Genomic DNA, 17,842 nt, shown 5'->3' with positions numbered 1-17,842 from the left:
ATTACAGCTCAAAGAGGCAAAAATAGCATTTTTTAGGAAAATTTTGTTTTGAAGGGGTTTTTGCCAACTTTCTGTTGATTTATGCCCTAGAAGGTTCAAACTATGAAAAGTAGGTTCACGTCAGTCCTACATAGAGATTTTTGTTTCATGTCTCTGCGACATTCCTAACAGAAGTTACAAGCAGTTTTGTCTGTGTTTTTTCCTAGGGGGCGCTAGAGCGCAATTTAGATTTTTCGGGTTTGTTTTTTATTAGATGGCAATTTTCGCCAGTCCTGATGTGTGTGTAAAATTTGGTGAGTTTTGAAGTATGTTAAGGGGGTCAAATTACAGCTCGGCGTTTTTGGATGTTGTTGATAAATGGCTTTCGCTTTGCCTAGTAGAGCTTTAACTTGCACTTAGAAGCATTTTTAGGGGGTCAAATTACAGCTCAAAAAGGCAAAAATGAAATTTTTTAGGAAACTTTGCGCAGGGGTTCTTTGAAGGTGGGTAAAATCAAAAGCGGACCAGTATCTAAAACTTTGTGAATAATTTTTAATCAGAAGGGTTCAATCGCTCTCCTGTGGGAGTTAGAAGCCGACACGACGAACGTGCTCAGAGGAGATAATGTTTGAAAAAAGGTGACGGCTTTTAACAAAACTTTTGTTTTGAAGGGATAATTGCCAACTTCCTGTTGATTTTTGCTGAAGAATGTCAATTATTAAAATGTAGGTCTAAGTGAGACCTACATAGAGGTTTTCTTCCTAAGAGCAGTTTTTTCTCTGTTTTCTTCCAAAATTGCGCTAGAGCGCAATTTTGAGTTTTGGGGTTTGGTTTTTTTATTAGTTTACAATTTTTGCCAGTCCTGATGTGTATGTCCAGCTTGGTGAGTTTTTAAGCATTTTAAGGGGGTCAAATTACAGCTCAAAGAGGCAAAAATAGCATTTTTTAGGAAAATTTTGTTTTGAAGGGGTTTTTGCCAACTTTCTGTTGATTTTTGCCCTAGAAGGTAAAACTATAAAATGTAGGTTCACGTCAGTCCCACATAGAGGTTTTTGTTTCATGTCTCTGCGACATTCCTAACAGAAGTTACAATTAGTTTTGTCTGTGTTTTTTCCTAGGGGGCGATAGAGCGCAATTTAGATTTTTGGGGTTTGTTTTTTATTAGATGGCAATTTTCGCCAGTTCTGATGTGTGTGTAAAATTTGGTGAGTTTTGAAGTATGTTAAGGGGGTCAAATTACAGCTCGGCGTATCTGGATGTTGTTGATAAATGGCTTTTGCTTTGCCTAGTACAGCTTTAACTTGCACTTTGAAGCATTTTAAGAAGGTCAATTTACAGCTCAAAGAGGCAAAAATGAATTTTTTTAGGAAACTTTGCGCAGGGGTTCTTTGAAGGTGGGTAAAATCAAAACCGGACCAGTATCTAAAACTTTGTGAATAATTTTTAATCAGAAGGGTTCAATCGCTCTCCTGTGCGAGTTAGAAGCCGACACGACGAACGTGCTCAGAGGAGATAATGTTTGAAAAAAGGTGACAGGTTTTTACAAAACTTTTGTTTGGAAGGGGTAATTGCCAACTTCCTGTTGTAGCTAAAGAATGTCAATTATTAAAATGTAGGTCTACGTGAGACCTACATAGAGGTTTTTGTTTCATGCCCCTCCGACATTCCTACCGGAAGTTACAAGTTTTGTGTGTGTTTTCTTCCTAAGAGCAGTTTTTTTCTGTGTTTTCTTCCAAAATTGCGCGAGAGCGCAATTTTGAGTTTTGGGGTTTGTTTTTTTCATTAGATCGCAATTTTTGCCAGTTCTGATGTGTGTGTCCAGTTTGGTGAGTTTTGAAGCATTTTAAGGGGGTCAAATTACAGCTCAAAGAGGCAAAAATAGCATTTTTTTAGGAAAATGTTGTTTTGAAGGGGTTTTTGCCAACTTTCTGTTGATTTTTGCCCTAGAAGATAAAATTATGAAATGTAGGTTCACGTCAGTCCTACATAGAGGTTTTTGTTTCATGTCTCCACAACATTGCTAACGAAAGTTACAAGCTGTTTGTTTTTGTTTTTTTCCTAGGAATCGCTAGAGCGCAATTTTAATTTTTGGGGTTTGGTTGCTAAATAAGTTGGGAAGTTTTGTCATACCGATGTGTGTGTGAAATTTGGTGAGTTTTGAAGCATGTTAAGGGGGTCAAATTATGGCGCGAAGGTGCAGAATACAAATGCGGTCCCTAAAAACTCAGAGCATTAAAGTAAATCCTTGCAGTAAACTTAGTATTTTACATACTAGTTTTGTTTTACATCTTCTTAATAACATCGGAACAGTTCCAGTTATGATAACACACCAGTTTTGTACTTAGAGAAACAATAACGTGATATTAATCATGCTGAACCTGTTTTTTTCACCCTGTTTACAACTGGCTACTGTCACTCATGTCAGAAATCTGCATACTTTTATCTTGTGCCTGTTTTTCTTTTTAATCTTTTTCTAAACTGGGCACCTAAAGGCTTCTTTGGTCTTTTACTTTGATCTGTGCTACAAAGTGAAGACTCAACATCTTCAACCGTTTCATTACATTTGCAAAAAACTTTCATTTGCCCGTCAATCAAACAGTTTTTTAATAATTTTTTTTTTACATATCCCAATGATTCCATGTGGGTACATGGGTCTATTTTAATTTTAGGAAGGAAATGCAATTTTTTTGGAAGCTGTGTTGTGTGGTTTCGTTGGGCTGGGATCAGTCTATCCGAGGGCACCCTCCGCCTTGCTTAGGCCCCTTGTACACTAAACCGGCTAAGATTATCCAGGGAAAATCCCACCTGACTTTATCCGTGTCCACACACACACACACACACACACACACACACACACACACACACACACACACACACACACACACACACAATGGTCCTTGAAGATGTGGAAAAACATCTCCAGTGTTGCTTTGTGTGCAAGTTCTTAAATTTAACCTATCTGAACAAGTGTTGCAGTATTTCACTTAACTGGAATCCAGTGTGCTGGTGGGCCCTATTGTAGTGATTCACACCTGAGCCATCATAAATTCATCAAATCTTTAATGAACGTGTGAAAGTAAACAATGTGATAAAAAAACATTTTACATCCATCAATCTAGGGATCTAGTTATCTGATCAGGACACTCTTCACTCGTTTGCCTTCACCTTCATTGTCCATTCGTTTTTGGGGACTTTATATACTCTGGACCGAGACGTTGAGTCCGCGACATACATGGCGCACAATAACAGATACAGTCTGCTTTGCCAGTCCAAACACATTCGCCGTTTTCCGTATTCTTCCCTCGACGGCCAGGTAATACAAAGCCCACGCTACCTTTTTTAAATCACATCCACGGGAGCCCGCATTCTCCTGGTCTCTCCTTCAACAAATTGACGTTTTTCGGTAAATAGAATCCCAGCTGACCTGGACATTCGAAAGTTCTCTTGCTGTCTGAGAAGTACTGTGTCCCAAATAGCTGCAATCGCTTTCTCTTAAAGGGGAACATTATCACAATAAAAATCAGTTCCCAGTGACTTGTTGTATTTTTTTAATTTTTTTTCAAAATTTTACCGGTCTCGGAATATCCCTTAAAAAGCTTTAAAGTGCTTAATTTTCACTATTTGCGATGCGACTATCCATTTTCCTGCGACGTCACACAGTGCTGCCAATGTAAACAAACAATTGCGAATAGCACAGCAAGATATAGCGACATTAACTCGGATTCAGACTTGGATTTCAGCGGCTTAAGCGATTCAACAGATTAGGCATGTTTTGAAACGAATGGTTGGAGTATGAAAGTATTGAAGAAGAAACTGAAGCTATTGAGCGAATAGCTATTGACGCTATTCATAGCCATAGCATGGCCGAATAGCTGCGTTAGCATCGCCGGTAAAATGTGCGGACCAAACGATCAGGACTTTCGCATCTTGTGACACTGGAGCAACTTAAATCCTTCGATTGGCAAGTGTTTTTTTCGCATTAAATGTGGGTGGAAGGAAACGTAATATAGTTGCAAATGCATCTGCAGGTTATCCATACATCTCTGTGCCATGTCTGCTTTAGCACCGCCGGTAAATAGCATTTTAGCGTCAATTAGCGTAGCATGTTAGCATCGATTAGCTGGCAGTCATGCCGCGACCAAATATGTCTGATTAGCACATAAGTCAACATCAACAAAACTCGCCTTTGTGATTTCGTTGACTTTATCGTTGCAAATGCATCTGCAGGTTATCCATACATCTCTGAGCCATGTCTGTCATCGCCGGTAAAATGTGGAGACACTCCCGCAGTTTCAATGGGGGTCTGGCGGCAGACACTTTCGCATCTTTGAGCCAGGGTGCAACTTGAATCCCTCCCTGTTAGTGTTGTTACACCCTCCGACAACACACCGACGAGGCATGATGTCTCCAAGGTTCCAAAAAATAGTCGAAAAAACGGAAAATAACAGAGCTGAGACCCAATGTTTACAATGTGTTGAAAATGAAAATGGCGGCTGTATTACCTCGGCGACGTCACATTCTGACTTCATCGCCTCCAGAGCGATAAACAGAAAGGCGTTTAATCCGCCAAAGTTCACCCATTTAGAGTTCGGAAATCGGTTCAAAAAATATATGGTCTTTTTTCTGCACCAACAAGGTATATATTGACGCTTACATAGGTCTAGTGATAATGTTCCCCTTTAAAGTATTTATGCGTGATTTCCACAAGCGTCTGTACAGACGGAAGGAGAAACACGGGCATATCTGGAGGACTCGCCATCATATTTCCAGTGGTTAGCTCCGAGTTACGAAACCGCTTTATTAGGAAGCTGGCTGTGGCGCGTTCTTTCTCTCCAAACTCACTTTGTAAACAATCAATGAGTACATACAAAGCTAAGGAGCTGGAGATTCAAGAAATACTCTGCGTACTTACCCGTGTAAAATATCATCCAAGGAGGGGGACCTTAAACGATGAATTTGTGTGGCTGAAACGGAGTTTAGGCTAAATAATTATTCGTTGAATGAGCATCGGTCATCGTTTTTATACAGAGGGCGGCAAATTAGAGGTTTAGACTTAGACAAACTTTAATGATCCACAAGGGAAATTGTTCAACACAGTAGCTCAGTTATAATGATGGAGAGTGTAAGGATGGACATGACAATGCAGGTATAAATAGACTAGATATAGCAATATAAAATATAACATATCTGCAAATGTATACACTATATACTTAATATGTGTACAGCATATTATATATACAGATAAATTATGTCTATAACATATATACAATATATACCAATTACCATGTGCAATATTACAGTATATGTGGGAGCCCCAGCATAAAATAGAAAGTTTTGGTTTGCTAATTTTCCGCCTCGGAGGGTACACTTATTTCCGCGTCGAGTTCTATATGAAACCGAGGCACATTTTTGCCGTTTATGACCTGCACCAGAGGCGGATTTTAGACAAAGAGGAATATTACGCCTCCGTTTTAAAAAAACAGGCCGGCAAATTGCCGCCCTTATCTTGGCGCAAATGTGCCGCCTTCTCTATATAACAAGGGCCACTAAAGAAAATCAGCAGCGGTAGTCTAGAAAACTGGCGATTTTAAAACTTTAAGGTCAAGGGAGTAGGTTTGATTTTAAGATTGGTGGGGACACAAAAGTGCTCCAAGGCAGCACTCTGAAAGTTTACTTTTTTTTTTTTTTTTCGATTAGCAATCATAATTTCACGTCATGCAGATATTATAGCAGGGGTCGGGAACCTTTTTGGCTGAGAGAGCCATGAAAGCCAAATATTTCAAAATGTATTTCAGTGAGAGCCATATACAGTGGGGCAAAAAAGTATTTAGTCAGCCACCGATTGTGCAAGTTCTCCCACTTAAAATGATGACAGAGGTCTGTAATTTTCATCATAGGTACACTTCAACTGTGAGAGACAGAATGTGGGAAAAAAAATCAGGAATTCACATTGTAGGAATTTTAAAGAATTTATTTGTAAATTTTGGTGGAAAATAAGTATTTGGTCAAACATTCAAAGCTCTCACTGATGGAAGGAGGTTTTGGCTCAAAATCTCACGATACATGGCCCCATTCATTCTTTACTCAACACGGATCAATCGTCCTGTCCCCTTAGCAGAAAAACAGCCTCAAAGCATGATGTTTCCACCCCCATGCTTCACAGTAGGTGTGGTGTTCTTGGGATGCAACTCAGTATTCTTCTTCCTCCAAACACGACGAGTTGAGTTTATACCAAAATGGATACATGGATGATACAGCAGAGGATTGGGAGAATGTCATGTGGTCAGATGAAACCAAAATAGAACTTTTTGGTATAAACTCAACTCGTCGTGTTTGGAGGTAGACGAATACTGAGTTGCATCCCAAGAACACCATACCTACTGTAAAGCATGGGGGTGGAAACATCATGCTTTGGGGCTGTTTTTCTGCTAAGGCTACAGGACGATTGATCCGTGTTAAGGAAAGAAAGAATGGGGCCATGTATCGTGAGATTTTGAGCTAAAACTTTCCATAAGTGAGAGCTTTGAATGGTTGAACAAATACTTATTTTTCACAGTAATAATTTAAAAATAAATTATTTAAAATTCCTACAATGTGAATTCCTGGATTTTTTTTTCACATTCTGTCTCTCACAGTTGAAGTGTACCTATGAGGAAAATTACAGACCTCTGTCATCATTTTAAGTAGGAGAACTTGCACTATCGGTGGCTGACTAAATACTTTTTTGCCCCACTGTAATATTTTTTAACACTGAAACCAACTAAATGCGTGCATTTTTAAGTAAGACCAACATTTCTAGAGTATAATAAGTGTCTTATTCTTTTTAATAACATTGTTATTCTAGAAGTTAACCAATAATAAATATAATACTTCTTACCATTAATGCGACATCTTGAACAGGTGCGATAGAAAACCGATGGTTGGATTAAAATGCATGAGAATGTTTTATAATTTGAACGTTATTTTTAAGACTGTGATTAACTTACCAGCGGAATTATTCATTACTTATCATGTTAAGCAATGTCAGCTAAGATTTATCTGAGAGCCAGATGCAGTCATCTAAAGAGCCGCATCTGGCTCTAGAGCCATAGGTTCCCTACCCCTGTGTCATAGGGTAAAGCAAGTAAAATAAAAGCAAAGGAGACAACTTCGAAGAGTTCTCATCTTTACTCTTTAGTGTAGGGCTGTAGTGCAACTGTGCATCATACTGCCAATTAACATAGCCTACTGTCCATCAACAACATCAGGAATACATTCTTGCAATACAACATTGTAAATAAACATAAATAAACTGTAATAATCTCCAGCCTCTCCTTCTCTACTTCCTCCTGCCTCTCTTCCTCTAACTTCTCTGGCCTCTCCTCCTCCATCTTCTCCAGCCTCTCTGCTGTCTGTCACCTTACAAAAAAATATGTTGATGCATGACAGATACATTAGGGACAATGACCATAGAGCTTGATGGTACAGTTACTGCCTGAGCAAAAAGGCATTTACTAAATATGAATATTACTTAATATTAATTAAATATATATTTTATAATTGTAAAATCACATGATCATCTAGTGAGGTTTTATTGTATTTCCACCACAAAGTTTTGTTCATTGGTATTTTCAAACCGTTGCTCACTTCTACACAAATACATGAAACTAAAAAATGATTTCAAAAATAAAACGGAAAGTTGAAATCCGGCGATCTGATTGGCTGTTAACCGTGGTTTAAAGATTCTAAAGCCTTATCACAGTGCAGGCTATCACTCCGCCTCAGGCACGTATGACTGGTATGAATGGAAGTTGTTGTCATGTATCCATGACAACGGACTGTTGCAGTCAAGTAGTAAAAGACAGCTGATGGTTTTACGATGTTAAAAAACGGACTAAAGTAGTTGAATTCACATGTTTAAGGTTAACTTTGACCTCCGGGGAGGGTTAACAATGGTAGAGGGGACTGAGCATTGACTTTCACCTGAAAAAAAGCGGAGGAAAAGACGAGATGCAGTGCTAATTTGGAGCTAACGTCTGTATAGGTGGGACTATTTTTTCCACAGTGAGGCTATTTTATTGGATAATATGTATTTCTGGTTGAATAAAACTACATTAAATTGATTGAGTATTCCTATTTCATATTGCCCTTATTGGTAACCGTTTTATAAAAGCAATATATCACTCCAGTCCAAGGTATATGCTCATTATAGCATATACCTTAACTTAGAAGTCCCTTATATCCAGTTTTCTTTTCATTGACATCCTTCAAAACCTACAGCACACACGCACGCAAACAGACACAAACACAATGTAAATCCATCCATCTATCCATCCATCCATCATCTTCCGCTTATCCGAGGTCGGGTCGGGGGCAGCAGCCTAAGCAGGGAAGCCCAGACTTCCCTATCTCCAGCCACTTCGACAATGTAAATCACAGCACTGATATTAAAATCCATCTAGCTACCGTGTGCCAGGAACAACAAATGCCGAACATATTGACGACTTGCACTGACAGTTGACCTGCCTCTCGTTCGGTCGCTGGCAACTAGCATGTAGGCTAGCTTTTACAAGCAGAAGGAGTGACAGCGGGGACAGCCAATCACACGTAAGTTAACTTGAAACCGGCAACCAATCAGGGAGCGATATTTAGGTTAGAGGCGGGACTTCTAGCAGAGACCGACATTTAACCCTTTCCGTGCCATAATCATTGACTTAACATTATGGGCAGCGCTTGTATTGATAGTGACTACACAGTAGCGGCTGGATATTGGTAGGGACGTGTCCCTAGCGTCCCTACCCAATTCTGCGCCCTTGTTTAAAGTCACAGGAAGCCAGTGCGGGTGAGCCAGTATGGGTGTAATATGATCAAACGTTCTTGTTCTTGTCAAAAGTCTAGCATCTGCATGTTGTATCTACAGTGAAGCATGGTGGTGGCAGCATCATGCTGTGGGGATGTTTTTCAGCAAGCTGGATCTAGGAGACTAATCAGAAGGGAAAAATGACTGCAGCAATGTACAGAGACATCCTGGATGATAACCAGCTCCAGAGCGCTCTTGAACTCAGTCTGGGGCAAACTGCATATCCACTATGTACATGACACTATGTACATGACACTATGTACATGACACTATGTACATGACACTATGTACATGACACTATGTACATGACTATGCACTTTTTAACTCCAAGAGTGTGCAAAACAGAATGAGAAAATATATATCTACACACTATAACCACATATAAACCTGTTTGAAGCTTCGGAAAGTTGCTGGGGATCAATTTTGGTTCAGACCAGGTAGAGGTTGAGCTGAGTCATGATTTTATGGCAGTTTTAAAATGTAGTAGGGAAGTTCGAATTTTAAGGTCTGTTGGCAGTGCATTCCACTGTGTGGTGGCAAAATAGTAGAATGCATTTTCTCCCATGGGAGTCTTGAGTTTGGAGGGGGGCGAGGTATGAGGAACTCCTTCTCGTGAAGTACCTGTGAGCATCACTTACCCTGGTGAAATAGTTCGACAGGTACTTGAGGACCTGACACTGTGTAGCTGTGATAAGGCCGATTGAATTGGCCCAAGCCCCACGCCGCGGCCGCCCCCCTCTGCCCTCTCAGATCCATTGCCCACTGCCCTGGGGGGTGTCAAGCTACGCCCTCCAAAGCCCTCCCCTCCCTCGGCCCCTGCTGTCTCTACCTGCAAGGGTCGGACCACCATCGCTCCCCGGCGCAAGAATTTTGACAACGGGTTAATTCTAGGAGGGGGCTTGTGTAGTGGGTTTACAGAGGTTACCCACAGAACTTGAGTTATGGTTAAAGAGTTCAGGTCGGACGGGTTTTAAGGGAATGCATTTCTGTTGTTGTGGACAGACAAGAGAAAGGCACGGATGTAGAGTGCTGCTCCATCGTTATTGGAAGTTGCTTAAAGGCTTACTGAAGCCCACTACTACCGACCACGCAGTCTGACAGTTTATATATCAATGATGAAATATTAACATTGCAACACATGCCAATACGGCCGGTTTAGTTTACTAAATTACAATTTAAAATTTCCCCCGGGTTGCAGGGGACATATTAGCGCAGCACCATTTGCGGCTAAAAGTCGTCTCTTTTCATGGCGCAATTACACAGTATTCTGGACATCTGTGTTGCTGAATCTTTTGCAATTTGTTAAATTAATAATGGAGAAGTCAAAGTAGAAATATGGAGTTGGGAAGCTTTAGCCTTTAGCCACACAAACACAGTGTTTCCTTGTTTAAAATTTGCAGAGGTGAAGCTTTACTATGGATCAGAGCGGTCAAGCGAACATGGTTCCCGACCACTTGTCAACCGGCAGGTTTCGGTGAGAAAATTGTGGTAAAAAGTCGTCGGATATCAGCTGAGCTTGCGCCGTCCATGCAGCTGCCGTCGACTTCCCTCAGAGACTGGCGTCAAGACACCCGGGGCCAAACCCCTCCGACTATCAGGCACTATTTAATTTCACTAAAACACTAGAAACAGAATAGAAAGATAAGGGATTTCCCAAAATTATCCTAGTAAATGTGTCTAAAAACATCTGAATCTGTCCCATTGCAATCGCCTTTTTTTTTTCTTCTAGTCCTTCGCAATCAATATCATCATCCACGAATATTTCATCCTCGCTCAAATTAATGGGGAAATTGTCGTTTTCTCTGTCCGAATAGCTCTTGCTGCTGGAGGCTCCCATTATAAACAATGTGAGGACGTGAGGAGCCCTCACCCTTGTGACGTCATCGTCTGCTACTTCCGGTAAAGGCAAGGCTTTTTTATCAGCGACGAAAAGTTTCGAATTTTATCGGCGATGTTCTCTACTAAATCATTTCAGAAGAAATATGGCAATATCACGAAATGATCAAGTGTGACACATAGAATGGACCTGCTATCCCCGTTTAAATAAGAAAAGCTCATTTCAGTAGGCCTTTAATGTCAATAAAACAGTTAGCTCCCTCTTTTGACACTCTTTTGTTGATCCGCAGTCAGGTCACCGTTTTGTTCAGATTGAAAATAAAAATGTTTGTTTTCTCGCTAAGCTTCTCATTAATAAAACAAGCCACCCGAGAAACCAACTTGATTCTCCCACAGATAAGCATAAATGTGACATTTAGAATATTAAATAGGAGCTTAGTGGCGTGAGAATTGGTGGTCGCGTTTTCTATTTCTTCCTTTTCAATTATTTAGAAATCAAAATCTGTTGATGAAACGTAGAAAGACGATTAAAAATGTGATTAACAACCGGCAAGAGGGCTGCCAGGGAGAGCAGTGCAATTATAATAGCAGCAAAGAAACAAAGGAAAAGTCGATTCGGTGCGCTTTTCTAACATGATGCAGAGAGCACAGCTACACAAACACACGGCAGAGAAGCCAAAGGACAAACAAGCGTCAGAAGTGAAGCAGCCAGATGGTTGCATCATTCCACGTCTGTGTTCTACCACCCAATCCTTTCCTCTTGGGGAACAAGAAGCTGACTTGTAACCAAACTCGAATTCCTTTTCATGGGTCACTCGCTCGTCAGTCGGTGGTCCATAAAGCCTTCAGTGACCTTTTCCTAGGGTGTACCCTCCCCTCTGCTGACTTGTTGTGGAAACAGTAGCAAGTGACCCAGAAAACATCTGCAGCTTCTGCACCAGCACACTCATCTTGCAGACTAAAGTATTCGGACACACAGCCTTAGATTTACATATTTCTCCTGATCAAACCTCAAACAGGCCAAACAACCTCTGACATCATCACCCCCCAGTCCCCGCTCTCCAATCAGAAAATGTCCCAATACTTTTGCCCATATAATGAAATTAGCAGAAACCTTATTTTTACATCCTTTGATGTATGCAATATTTCACATGCCAGTTGCTTTAGAAGTAAAAATACGTAATGGCTAGTTCAGGAGTAAGAAGTCAACCCATCTGTTTTATAATAATATCAATTATGAATAGTTATATATTAGTATTTTATTTGTATTTTTTGAAGAAGTGTTGCAAATGTACTGTAATATGCATACGTTTTTGATACACATTGACATCAGTTTATGGTTTAGAGCGGTTCAAGAGCCAAACAATTGACACAACATAAGTAATTTAATAAAACATACTATGAAAATATAATACTTTAATATATTATCATGTAATCAAAAAAATATTGAGTATTATTAAGGTTATCATTTATCACCAGTTAGGGTTCAAAGCGGAAAACAATGTAAAATTCTTGTTTTTAAATAATGTAGTAATATAACAAGAAATAAGCTGTAAAATAACTGATATATATGTATGTAATGATAATAATAATAATATTTAGGTGTGCTGGAAAAAGTGTATTCACATCCAAATCAGGATTATTGATTAAACCGATTCTGAATATATATATATATATATATATATATATATATATATATATATATATATATATATATATATATATATATATATATAATTTATATAAAAAATAAAAATAAAAATAGATAGGCACACAACATTTACATTCACACACTAGGGTCAATTTAATGTAGCTAATCAGCCTATCCCCAGGTCTTTGATTTTATTATCATTTTATACTAAATAAAATGTTGCGAAAATAGGTTTGAATCGAGAATCGATTGTGAATTGAAACGTCGCCCCAAGAATCGGAATCTTATCGTGAGTTGTTGTAAGATTCACATCCCTAATAATAACAATAAGAAAAATATTTTTATAAATATTTTGTGATCTTCAAAATTGTCCTTTCAAAAAAGAACCCTATGAACGTAGACCTTATTTGACAATTTATAATACAGCAAAATAATTCATTTTCATTTGTATTCCTCCCCAATAAACAATGAATGTGGAGGAAGGCAGATTTTGGTCCCTCACGCTACATCCATCCATCCATCCATCTTCTTCCGCTTATCCGAGGTCGGGTCGCGGGGGTAGCAGCCTAAGCAGGAAGCCCAGACATCCCTCTCCCCAGCCACTTCGTCCAGCTCTTCCCGGGGGATCCCGAGGCGTTCCCAGGCCAGCCGGGAGACATAGTCTTCCCAACGTGTCCTGGGTCTTCCCCGTGGCCTCCTACCGGTTGGGCGTGCCCTAAACACCTCCCTCGGGAGGCGTTCGGATGGCATCCTGACCAGATGCCCGAACCACCTCATCTGGCTCCTCTCGATGTGGAGGAGCAGCGGCTTTACTTTGAGTTCCTCCGGGATGACAGAGCTCCTCACCCTATCTCAGAGGAAACTCATTTCGGCCGCTTGTACCCGTGATCTTGTCCTTTCGGTCATGACCCAAAGCTCATGACCATTGGTGAGGATGGGAACGTATATCGACCTGTAAATTGAGAGCTTTGCCTTCCGGCTCAGCTCCATCTTCACCACAACGGATCGGTACAACGTCCGCATTACTGAAGACGCAGCACCGATCCACTTGTCGATCTCACGATCCACTCTTCCCCCACTCGTGAACAAGACTCCTAGGTACTTGAACTCCTCCACTTGGGGCAGGGTCTCCTCCCCAACCCGGAGATGGCACTCCACCCTTTTCCGGGAGAACTCTGTTTTGGAGGTGCTGATTCTCACTCGGCTGCGAACCGATCCAGTGAGAGCTGAAGATCCCGGCCAGATGAAGCCATCAGGACCACATCATCTGCAAAAAGCAGAGACCTAATTCCGCGGCCACCAAACCAGAACCCCTCAACGCCTTGACTGCGTCTAGAAATTCTGTCCATAAAAGTTATGAACAGAATCGGTGACAAAGGGCAGCCTTCACACTACAGTAATTTGTTTTTTAAAACCGACAAGCAAAGACGCTGCTAAGCTAACGAGGCTAGCGGAGAAAGGCAGCGCCGGTCTGAAGGAAGCTTCTCCCCCGCCACCGTGACCACCACTTCCCGAAGACAGCTGGCACCCCACTCGGCGACGGAAAGTTTCTGTGAGTATGGCTTCCTGCGCTTCGTGCACTTTACTCATGGATAGGTTGGCTTTGCTAGAGAGCCGTGTCCGCCAGTTAGAGCAGTGTAATTTCGTAACTTTAGATGTTGCGGACACATCTGCTAGCGTTAGCTGTAGCGAGCTAACTAGCCCAGCTTGTAGCAGCCCTAATCGGCCTACAAGCTACGGTGTACCGGTTGAGACGCATAATAGATTTAGCCCTTTAGCTAGTCCTACACCCCAGTCTACCGGGCACCACACTTTAGTCATAGGGGACTCCATCACCCGAAACATAAAGCTTAGCAAACCAGCCACAATTAAGTGTATTCCCGGGGGCAGAGCACCTGACATTGAAGCTAATCTTAGGGAGCTAACTCGCAACAGGTCTAGTAAACACGTACGGCAGGCTAACCGCACCACTAGTTATGCGAATATAGTAATACACGTTGGCTCCAATGACGTTAGGATGAGACAATCAGAGATTACAAAGAGAAACATAGCCAGGGCTTGTAATCTCGCCAGAAAGATGTCCAGGCATCGAGTAACTGTCTCTGGCCCCCTGCCTGGGAGAGGCAATGATGAGAGATATAGCAGATTAGTCTCTCTTAACAGGTGGCTGGATAGCTTCTGCAGACAACAGGGATTTACGTTTATTGATAATTGGCCCTCTTTCTGGGGAAAACCTGGCTTGCTGAGGAGAGACGGCCTTCACCCTAACCAGGAAGGCGCTATCCTCTTGTCTCGGAACATAGACTTCGCATTGAGCCACATTTGACTAACTGCACTAGAGCAAGCCCGGTCACAGGCAATTACAGAGCCTGCTAGCCTGGGTATGGAGTCAGTTAAGTTAGAACTAGCCAGCGCCAGGCTGGATGATCCCTGTACACATAGCAATTTTCGTAGAATAATACACAACTCACAAAATGTTTTTTCTACTGTGTCTATGACTACGTCAGAGTTAGACATGCGCTCTACTGAGGTGGCAAATTATGATGCGTTCAGTTTATCGCAGCGCCAAGTAGACAATCTGAAAATTCCCGTCATATCAATTCCTAGATATGGTCGTAATTATTTTAAGTACACTGCGCATAATAAACGTAACATTATTAATATTGCTACGACGGATAATTTCATCAACAACTCCTTAAAACAGCCCACTACCTATAATATGGGCTTTCTAAACATCAGATCTTTGTCTCCCAAAACGTTATTAGTCAATGAGGTCATTAGAGACAACAACCTTAACGTCATCGGTCTTAGCGAAACCTGGCTTAAACCAGACGACTTTTTTGCGATAAATGAGGCATCCCCTCCTAACTATACGAATGCGCATATTGCCCGTCACCTCAAAAGGGGAGGGGGTGTCGCACTAATATACAACGAAAACTTTAACTTTAGTCCTAACTTAAATAATAAATATAAATCGTTTGAGGTGCTTTCTATGAAGTCTGCCACACCTCTGCCTCTGTGCCTGGCCGTTATCTACCGCCCCCCAGGGCCCTATTCGGACTTTATTAGTGAATTCTCAGAGTTTGTTGCTGATCTAGTGACGCACGCCGATAATATAATTATAATGGGGGACTTTAATATCCATATGAATACCCCATTGGACCCACCGTGCGTGGCGCTCCAGACTATAATTGATAGCTGTGGTCTTACACAAATAATAAATGAACCGACGCATCGCAGCGGCAATACGATAGACCTAGTGCTTGTCAGAGGTATCACCGTCTCCAAAGTTATGATACTCCCGTATACTAAAGTAATGTCCGATCATTACCTTATAAAATTCGAAGTTCAGACTCATGTTCGGCAAGCTAATAAGAATAATAACTGCTATAGCAGCCGCAACATTAATGCTGCCACAACGACGACTCTTGCGGACCTACTGCCCTCGGTAATGGCACCGTTCCCAAAGTATGTGGGCTCTATTGATAACCTCACTAACAACTTTAACAACGCCCTGCGCGAAACCATTGATAGTATAGCACCGCTGAAGTTAAAAAAGGCTCCAAAAAGGCGTACGCCATGGTTTACTGAAGAAACTAGAGCTCAGAAATTATTATGTAGAAAGCTGGAACGCAAATGGCGCACGACTAAACTTGAGGTGCACCATCAAGCATGGAGTGATAGTTTAATAACTTATAAACGCATGCTTACCTTAGCTAAAACTAATTATTACTCAAATCTCATCCGCATTAATAAAAACGATCCAAAATTTTTGTTTAGTACTGTAGCATCGCTAACCCAACAAGGGACTCCTTCCAGTAGCTCCACCCATTCGGCAGATGACTTTATGAAGTTCTTTAATAAGAAAATTGAACTTATTAGAAAGGAGATTAAAGACAATGCGTCCCAGCTACAACGGGGTTATAGTAACACAGATACGATTGTATATACGGCGGATACTGCAAATATCCAAAATAGTTTCTCTCGTTTTGATGAAATAACATTAGAAGGATTGTTACAACGTGTAAATGGAATAAAACAAACAACATGTTTACTTGACCCACTTCCTGGGAAACTTATCAAGGAGCTTTTTGTATTATTAGGTCCATCAGTGCTAAATATTATAAACTTATCACTTTCCTCGGGCACTGTTCCCGTTGCATTCAAAAAAGCGGTTATTCATCCTCTCCTTAAAAGACCTAACCTCGATCCTGACCTCATGGTAAACTACCGACCGGTGTCTCACCTTCCCTTTATTTCGAAAATCCTCGAAAAAATTGTTGCGGAGCAGCTAAATGAGCACTTAGCGTTTAACAATCTATGTGAAACCTTTCAATCCGGTTTCAGGGCAAATCACTCGACTGAGACAGCCCTCGCAAAATTGACTAATGATCTATTGCTAACGATGGACTCTGATGCGTCATCTATGTTGCTGCTCCTCGATCTTAGCGCTGCTTTCGATACCGTCGATCATAATATTTTATTAGAGCGTATCAAAATACGAATTGGTATGTCAGACTCAGCCCTGTCATGGTTTAACTCTTATCTTACTGATAGGATGCAGTGCGTCTCCTATAACAGTGTGACCTTGGACTATGTTAAGGTAACGTGTGGAGTTCCCCAGGGTTCGGTCCTTGGCCCTGTACTCTTCAGCATCTACATGCTGCCGCTAGGTGACGTCATACGCAAATACGGTATTAGCTTTCACTGTTATGCTGATGACACCCAACTTTACATGCCCCTAAAGCTGACCAACACGCCGGACTGTAGTCAGTTGGAAGCGTGTCTTAATGAAATTAAACAATGGATGTCCGCTAACTTTTTGCAACTTAATGCCAAAAAAACGGAAATGCTGATTATCGGTCCTGCTAGACACCGACCTCTATTTAATAATACAACTTTAACATTTGACAACCAAATAATAAAACAAGGTGACTCTGTAAAAAAATCTGGGTATTATCTTCGACCCAACTCTCTCCTTTGAGTCACACATTAAAAGCGTTACTAAAACGGCCTTCTTTCATCTCCGTAATATCGCTAAAATTCGCTCCATTTTGTCCACTAAAGACGCCGAGATCATTATCCATGCGTTTGTTACGTCTCGTCTCGATTACTGTAACGTATTATTTTCGGGTCTCCCCATGTCTAGCATTAAAAGATTACAGTTGGTACAAAATGCGGCTGCTAGACTTTTGACAAGAACAAGAAAGTTTGATCATATTACGCCTGTACTGGCTCACCTGCACTGGCTTCCTGTGCACTTAAGATGTGACTTTAAGGTTTTATTACTTACGTATAAAATACTACACGGTCTAGCTCCAGCCTATCTTGCCGATTGTATTGTACCGTATGTCCCGGCAAGAAATCTGCGTTCAAAAGACTCCGGCTTATTAGTGATTCCTAGAGCTCAAAAAAAGTCTGCGGGCTATAGAGCGTTTTCCGTTCGGGCTCCAGTACTCTGGAATGCCCTCCCGGTAACAGTTCGAGATGCTACCTCAGTAGAAGCATTTAAGTCTCATCTTAAAACTCATTTGTAT

The 17,842-nt window shown here is 41.1% G+C and overlaps 1 protein-coding gene across 1 annotated transcript in view; it reads right to left on the bottom strand.

Moving 5' to 3' along the window:
* The window catches only part of tmie (transmembrane inner ear), a 54,315-nt gene that overhangs the window by 2,050 nt on the left and 34,423 nt on the right, over positions 1 to 17,842 (bottom strand). The gene's annotated exons all lie outside the window — the stretch shown is intronic.

Source organism: Nerophis ophidion, linkage group LG14 (genome assembly GCF_033978795.1).
Source record: "Nerophis ophidion isolate RoL-2023_Sa linkage group LG14, RoL_Noph_v1.0, whole genome shotgun sequence".
Lineage (NCBI taxonomy): Eukaryota > Metazoa > Chordata > Actinopteri > Syngnathiformes > Syngnathidae > Nerophis > Nerophis ophidion.
This window is presented reverse-complemented; position numbering and strand designations above follow the sequence as displayed.